Source organism: Heterocephalus glaber, unplaced genomic scaffold (genome assembly GCF_053883595.1).
Source record: "Heterocephalus glaber isolate CG9 unplaced genomic scaffold, H.glaber_assembly_v1.0 deba00001509, whole genome shotgun sequence".
Lineage (NCBI taxonomy): Eukaryota > Metazoa > Chordata > Mammalia > Rodentia > Bathyergidae > Heterocephalus > Heterocephalus glaber.
In genome coordinates, this window is record NW_028258325.1 from 25819598 (window position 1) to 25828220 (window position 8623).

Below are 8623 nucleotides of genomic sequence, written 5' to 3' on the forward strand. Positions count from 1 at the left end.
AGGCCTTTGTATGAAATTTTCCTTCAAAAATAAATGTAAAAACTTCTGTGACACATTGATTTTATATATGTGTATAAATAGTATTAAATGAATGTGTTTAATCTCTTTTATCCATTTAATTTGATTGTGTTCCCTATATGTGATTAATCATGAATTAAAGTCCTATTTGGGGGCTGATCTATCTATAATGCTCCTTTTTTTAAAAGACATACATTAAGTAGACTCCATTAGTGACTTGTCATGAGCTAAAGCCCATTAAACCATTATAAAATATTTCCAATGTGCTAGGATATGACAAGCCTATTATAAGTTAATTTAGTATGCAATATTTTTGCAAATATATACAACTTTTATTATTTTCAGGGATTAATCTCTCATAAAAGTGGTTTACGTAAAATAAGTTTAATGAAGTGATCTGTTCATTCCTCTAACATTCTTCACATGGGACTGAATACATAGATTGAATAAGCACCAGCATTTTTAATAAAGTCAACATATGACACCAAGTGGAAAATCACAAAGTGGTAATTGGAAAAGAAACAAGATATTTACCACAGAAGGATTGTTGAAATATGATATTAAAAATTAAGTGAACATATAATGAATGATATTATTTAGCCACACCTCATATTTTAAATGTAGTATCAATAAAAGATCAAAATATTCAACATGTACAAGCATTGGCAATCCTGTGTTTCTTATAAAAGGTAAAGATTTCATGAAGGTATCAGTAGTTAGGGCCACTTGGAAAAGAAATATATATTGGAAAAAATATACTAAAAAGAAACTGTACTTTTAATAGCATTGTAATAGTAAATATTTTTGATAAGTCAAATGGTAAAATTTTAGCAGCAGAGCATCCAGCTGCTATAAATATGAAATAATGAAGATGTGCTTAACATCTAGTTATGCCATTAAACAAACAATTATGCTATTAATCCAAAAACTCTTTCTGTCTCATTTCCCTTGCTCCCAGAGCCAGTAACATGCTATGTAATAATATTCAAGGGTACTATTTCCTTTATCTGATTCATTGTTTTTGCTTGCAACTTGTAATTACTGTCCCACAATTCTGTAAGAGTTTTTTGTGCATCTCGTATTCTAATACGTATTACCCCAAATTTTAAAATAATTATATGATAATTTCATTAAAATATATTAATCATCAATCAGTTTGGCACTTTGAGCCAAGGCACAGTGGAAAAGATACAAGGGCAAAAGATGACTGTAAACACAGTCAGTACACTTGACATACTGTTGCTGGGACAAAGGTCTTCTTACTTGCAACTTTCATGTAAACATTGCTACTGTTTAAATTTCCATGAGCCTTGTAAGTCTGTGTTGAAGTTTGGATCTGGAAGGTCCTTCCAAACACGCATGAACTTAGGTGGGGCTTTTGGAAGCTTATTGCGTCATGGAGGCGCTATACTCACCAGTGTATTTTTCCACCAATGAGATCGGAAGCTAAATGCGAGAATAGTAGGTGAGGGTTGGTTATCTCCCTCTCCTCAGCATCCCTTTCTTTTTCTGCTTCCTGGCCACCGTGGTGCTAGTGACTTTCCACTTCCCAGGCTTTTCCACTATGATGTTCAAACATTTGATGCTACTAATCATGCACCCAACTGCTGAAATAGAGAAAATAAAACTCTTCCAAGGACAAGGAAAGTGAATACACTTAGTTTGTCAAATAAATAAATAGTAGATGATGCTCTGTTTCTCTGAAACTTACACTTTCTAGACAGGAAATACAGTAGTGCCTCTGGTTCATGAGCTTAATTTGTTTTATCATATGGAGAAAGATGGCTATGTTTGTGTTTGTTGCCAAATGTGGAGTTTGTGAACAGAAGCAGAATTTTGTGGAAAGCTTTTGCTGGAGAACTGAATTCTTTGCGAACAGAGGCATTTGTAAATGGAGAAGTTACCCTAGTTTTTAATAAAATATATGCACTCATTGTCTAAAGCATATGGTTCAGGAATTCTATCCACATTACAAATGACCATAGGTGAATAAAATAACTTACATAAAAGTATTGCCATGGTGAGGGGATTTTATGAATATAAATAAAGACCATTGTCTAAGGCCATCTATATACCTGATACTTGGCACTGACTTAATTCTCACTGTACTTTCATGACATAGGTTATAGCATCACTATTTTCTATCTTCATATTCTGAGTCAGAATGCAAATTAGCAAATGTCATACAACTAGGAAACTATAAAAAGCAGAGCTTTAGCAGGGCATGGTGGTACATATGTGTAATCACAGCATGGGAGGCTGAAGCAATGAATTACAAGTCTCAATAATGTCTGGATAACATAGATATTTAATAAAGTCTTGTTGTTGTTTTTTTATAGAAAACCTACATTTATTTGTTAAGCTATTACAAAGATAAAACTATTATCATCAGGAGTACTTTAAGGACCTTATCCCAGTTCACTTGTTCTGTTACAGAAAACTAACCTAAGAAGGCAGAAATCAAAGGACATAGCCTCAGAAGCTATAACAAAGCAGACTGGAAAAACAGGGTGGAAAGGATGGAAGCTACCCAGAAGCACTATTTTTATGGTAGGGTAGGATTTGCAATTGGGATGTCTCTCAAGAGACCACCTAGACAGGTGTGAGTTAATCTGGGCTCCAAATTAGTGAGACTCTTGCCCCTGTGGAGCATGACAGAGACTGACCCTTCTGAGACCTCTGCCTTTTCTTTTAGGGATAAGGATATTTCTAGTCCCTAAAGAACTGCCCTCTGGTATCTTAACTTTATCCTATTTCCTGACCAATTCCTGTGCATTTTTACCATACTGGCCTGCTAGTATAGACAATGCATACAGCAAAGACAGGAATTAGAGGCCTAGTCAGTGGGCTACCTAGACATAAAGTTTTAGGGTAAATGATAAACTAAAAATACCCCTTGGTTAAGCTAATTTACTTTCATTAATAAAGGTCATAGTTTTTTCTGTTGGTGACAACTTGCTGTCTCAGTATAGTTTATCTTGAGGAAGAACTGGTTCAAGTGACTTTTGGAGAAGGAAAAAGACTTTCCTCAGCCTCTCTTCAGAGGGAAGAGGCATGAAATTCTCTCCTACACTTATGAGCAGAAATTTAAAGCAACATAAATCATTTTCAGTGATCAATATCTGCATCCTCAAACTGTCTTGCAACTCCTGGTGTAGTATCTACTTCCATGCTATCTTCATAATCTCTTACTGAATCTTCTGTCTGCACCCCAGCCATGTTATACTGGCTGCTCACAGACTGGGGAAGCATCTCCAATGTGTCTTGACCTTCTGCTGTTAAATAGGATAATCCTTCTTCATAGGTATAAAATTTGGGGATATCCCCCTGTCCTTGTTCATGTGCTTCCACATCATATTCTTCTCCATCATAACCATCTGAGTCTTCATCCTCAGGATCTGAGTGTAAGGCCTGTCATTCACACATTGTAGTGAACATTGCCTCCAATGCTGATTTATCACTAGGCACAAATCTAAATTCAGTAATGGGTTCAATATCAACATCATTGTCTTCCTCTTCTTCATCATCAAGAGATTCTTTTATTTCTTCTCCAAATTTAGCATTCACCATAGCATACAAATGCTCTCCTGGATAGGCATTTAGGTCCCTGGAAACAGAATGAAAACTAATGGTGGGGTGTTGCAATGAGAATCCTAAGCCGGAATCATCTAACCAAGACAGGCAGCTCTCTGTGATGTAAAGGGTGGCAGTGCTGAGGCTTTTCCTATTCAACACAGCCTTGGTATCTGGCTGCTGGTGCCAGAGCCCCTCGGTGGTGGAAAACTATTGAGGAAGCTCATTGCAGCTGGGAGCATCAAAACACCAATAAAGTCTTGTCTTTAAAAAATTAAATAAACAAATAATAAAGAGCAGGATATGTAACTCAGCAAAAAGGCCCTGGATTACATGCCCAGTACCATACACATATGGGGGGGGGGTAAACCTCTGTTCTAGGTCTAATAACATCAGTATTTTAAAGCATATTTTAACATTTAGCCCTGTTTTCATATTTTCAGCTTCTTAAACTTCTGATTTTCTATTACCCGATGCAAGTTGTTTTTAATTTGTAAAATTTGGACTATAACATTAAGCATAGCAAACTCAGTAAGTTTACTGATAATTATATCCTTTATCTAGAAATTTTAACTGAAAAACTAAACCATATGTCAAAGTTATTATCACATAAATACACATATATATGCATAAATAATTCTCAGAATATACATATATGTAGATATAGTCACACTATGTGTGTGTGTATATATATGTTTAAATTTAATAGCCTGAAGTAATTAAATAAATGCAATGTTTATGTAGAAAAAAATTCTACTTATCAGGTAGCATAATTTGAATACTAATTTGATATGTATACATACTATCATAGAAGGAAAACTAGAAGTGATATTTTTCACGCATAAATGGAAATGTAAATATCAGCATCCATGTGTGTAGATTAAATTTTGTGGAGTACCAAAATCACAAAATAATTCCACTGTGTTAGAGTTGGGTTAAATCATTCAAGTTACTTCTTCCATAATATTGATAAAGAATGAATCAAAAAGTGGTTCCTATATTTACCAGATAAGAGATATGACACAATATCTGTAACCAATTGCTAAAGGGTAACACACAATCATTAGAATGATAAATGGATAATTTTATATGTATCTATTCAACATAAACATTATAGATTTATAAGGTCTTCCACCACTCCTAAGGGCAGAGGAGGTGAGCCATGTGGGCTCCAGTGCCCAACCCCCATGGAAATGAGAAGACATGTAAACAAGCCTCAAAAACAGACTTCTGGATCACATACAGCAACCCCAAAGGGAAAAGAGAAGGAATAATCTGATAGTCAACCAGTTGGACTCCCTGAATTGTCAATAAAAGAGGATCTGGAAAAAATGAAATCAGAAATAATTTCTCAGATAACAGCAAAGATTGTGCCCATAGTGCAAGGCATGATTAATAAATCTAGAGAGGACACAGATAAAAAAATAGAGGATCTGAGGAACATGATGGAATCCCAACAGGAAACAAATGGAATCCACAAAACAGATGCAAATGATTTCTAGAAGATTAAAAACTCCATTGAAAGTCTACATAGCAGAATGAACCAACGCGAGGACAAAATTGCAGATATAGAAGATAAGATTCCAATTAGTGACCAGGAAAAGAAAAATTTCGTTAAAATTGTAAGGGACCATGAGAAATCAATTCAGCAGTTGCTAGACAATGCAAACAAGAATAACATAAGACTGATTGGAGTCAATGAAGAAACAGGAGAGAGTGGAGGTGACATAAAAAAACTGTTCACAGAAGTGATGGCAGAAAACTTCCCAAGGAAGGGAAAAGAATTTGACATACAGATAAGTGAGTCATATAGGACTCCAACTAGGCTTGATCAAAAAAAAATCTACACATAGGCATATAATAGTTAGAATTCCAGAAACCCAATAGAATAACAAAATTCTACAAGCAGTGAGAGAAAAGAAACAAATCACATACAAAGGAAAGCCCATGAGAATCACAGCAGACTTCTCAATGCAAACCTTCAAGGCAAGAAGAGCTTGGAGTGATGTATTTCAAGCCCTAGAAGGAAAACAGCCTCCAACCCAGATTGATGTACCCTGCAAAACTATCTTTCAAAACTGATGGAGAAATAAGATACTTTCATGATAAAGAGCACCTCAGGAACTTCATGAATACCAAACCAACACTCCAAAAAATTTTAGACAGTATCCTAGGAAAAGGCAATGAGAATCACAACCCCTGGAAGCCCAGCAAAATGAATCGGTTGGGTGTGACAAATTAAAAACAAAGTGGGAGAATCCAACAAAAAGAAAAAGTCATGACAAGGCTTTTAAAACTTTTAACTTCATCTCCCTAATGAGTGTATAATTCAATCTTGTTATTGTACTGATTAGTATTTTTCTGATTCTAGTGTTGAACACCTTTCCTTGTGCTGTACTGGCTAGCTATCATCTTCTTATGTCTACTTTTTAATTGGGTTGTCTATTAATGAGCTGTAAGAGTTCTTTATATATTCTGGTTATAGGTTATATGCATTGTAAATATAGTCTGTTTAAGGACTCCTTTTCATTTTAATGATGTCATTGAAAGTTCTAAATTTTGATGGAATCTCACTTATCAATTTTTTCTTTTATACATCATGTTTTTTGTATCCTAGGAAGTTCTTGCCTACCCTAACTTCATAACATTTTCCCTTATAATTTCTTCTTAAAGTTTTATACTTTTAGGCTTTCATATTTAGGTTCATATATCCTTTCAAGTTATTTATATGTGTGGAAATAAAGGGTTCAGGTTAAGTTTTTACATGCAGATATCAGGTGTTCTAGTGCCATTTATGAAAACACTATCTTTTCCTCAGCTCTTGAATTGAGTTTATATTCTATAAAATGTTACTGTTAAATAATCTTTCAGAACTTAGTGGACCATATATGTGTGGTTCTATTTCTAGATTCTCTGTTTTAGTCCAATGATCTATATGTCTTTCCTTACACCAACACTGCCTTGATTACTGCAGCTTTAGAGAAAGTCTTAAAATTAGGTACTAAATGTCTTCCAACACTGTTTTTTTTTTTTTTTTTTACTTTTCTAGGTCCTTTGTACTCCTATATAACTTTTAAATTTCAATATCCAATTCTTCATTTATAGCAAGTATACATAGACCTGAATTTTTATATTACCTTGTGTCTTCTAATCGTGCTAAATTCAAATACAAGTTCTAGGGGCTCCTAGAGATTTCTTTTTCCTTTTTTTAGTACTGGGGATTGAACTCAGGTCCTTGTGCTAGCACAGCAGGTATTGAAACCACTGAGCTACATCCCCTGCCCAGGGGCTCCTAGAGATTTCTTAGTATTTTCTCTGTAAATGATCATTTCATCTATATATAAAGATTTTGCTTCAACCTTGCCAATCCTATCCTAATTGTGCCATTTTTTTGCCAGACTATTTTGGTGGGGACTAAGTTTCAAAGTTTAATGGACAGATGAAGAGTAAGCATATCTGCCCTTGTTTCCCAACTTAGGTAGAAAGCATTGTATCTTCTCCATTCATATAAGGCATTCTCGCTGGAAATATGGAGTACATGTCTTTAATCTGTTGAGAAAGTTCTGTTCTACTTCTACTCTCCTGGTAGCTTTTACCATGAACAGCTGTAGAATTTAGTCCAATACTTTTTATCCAACTAGTGACAGGATCATATGGCTTTTTCCTTTCCTCTGTTAAAATGATGACTTTTGGGGATGGATCTTCCAATGCTGAACCAACACTGCCATCCCTATAATAAAACTACTTTCTACATACTGCCAGATCTGACTTCTCATAGTTTGTTTTGTTCAGCAAAATTCTATCTATGTTCATACATTTTTCTTCTATTATCTTTATCTAGTTTTAGGATTAGCACAATGATGATTTCCTAAAATGAGGGGAGAAGTTTTCCTTTTTATTCTGTTATAAATGTGTGATATAATTTATCAGTTAAAATGTATATGACCCTGCAGTTCTCATATAGGTAGGTTTTCAAGGTAGGAATATACTTTCTTTAATAGGAGCTACTCAAATTTTATATTTCCTCCAGGGTTACTTTCATTAATTTGTCTTTCCATGTACTTCTAAGAAGTTGTAAAATTTATTTCAAAACAGATTTTTGAAATATGGTATTTTTTTTTTATTAAATTCTTTTATTGGTACATTGTAGGTATACAATACAATTACATTTCTCATTGAGAATTGTACCTTCACATGATGCATCTTGGTTCTTATTTTTTCCCCATTCCTAGTAATCCCTTCACCCCCTCCACCCTTCCCTATTTACAAAGATTTTATTTCCATTTTTTGCATTTCTCATCATTTTTCCTTTCTCTTCTTTTCTTTCCCCTGCCCCTCCCACTACCACTACCCCTTTGGACCTTTTCTTTCTATTTTGCATTATCAATTATTCATGCTAATCATTGGAACATTTTAGGTATACAATATAGTGACATTCATTATTGGAAATTTGCACCTTTACATAGTCTCTCTTGGTTCTTATTTTTCACCCTTGTCCAGCCCTCCCTTCAACCCCTCCAGTCCTCCCTATTTACAAAGATTTTGTTCCTATTTTTCCATTTTCTCATATTAATCCCATTCCCTTCTATCCTTTTCCCTAGCCCTCCTTCATCCTTCCCCTTTGCCCCTTTTCTACCTATTTAACATTACCTATTATACATTTAGTCCTTATGTACACTTTCAGTTTCTCACACCACAGAAACTATTTGGTATTAATATATGTGTGTCCTATTTATTTCACTTAAGAGTATCACCTCAATGTGCATCCACTAGCTATTAATGTCTCTAATTTCTCATTTTTTATGGCTGAGTAGTACTCCATTTTATTAAAAAACCCCACATTTTCTTTATCCAGTCTCCAGTTGATGGGCATTTGGGATGTTTCCAAGTTTTAGCTATCACAAACTGTGCTGCTATGAACATGGGCACACATATATCACTGTGGCATGATTCTTTTAATTCTTTGAGGAAGATCCCCAGCAGTGGAATAGAGGGGTCAAATGAGACTTCCAGTCCTAGTTCTTTGAGGTAT

The 8623-nt window shown here is 34.7% G+C and overlaps 1 pseudogene; it reads right to left on the minus strand.

Moving 5' to 3' along the window:
• Positions 1-3126: 3126 nt before the first annotated feature.
• On the minus strand, positions 3127-3833 carry LOC101719357 (methylosome subunit pICln pseudogene; annotated as a pseudogene).
• Between the last annotated feature and the right edge of the window lie 4790 nt (positions 3834-8623).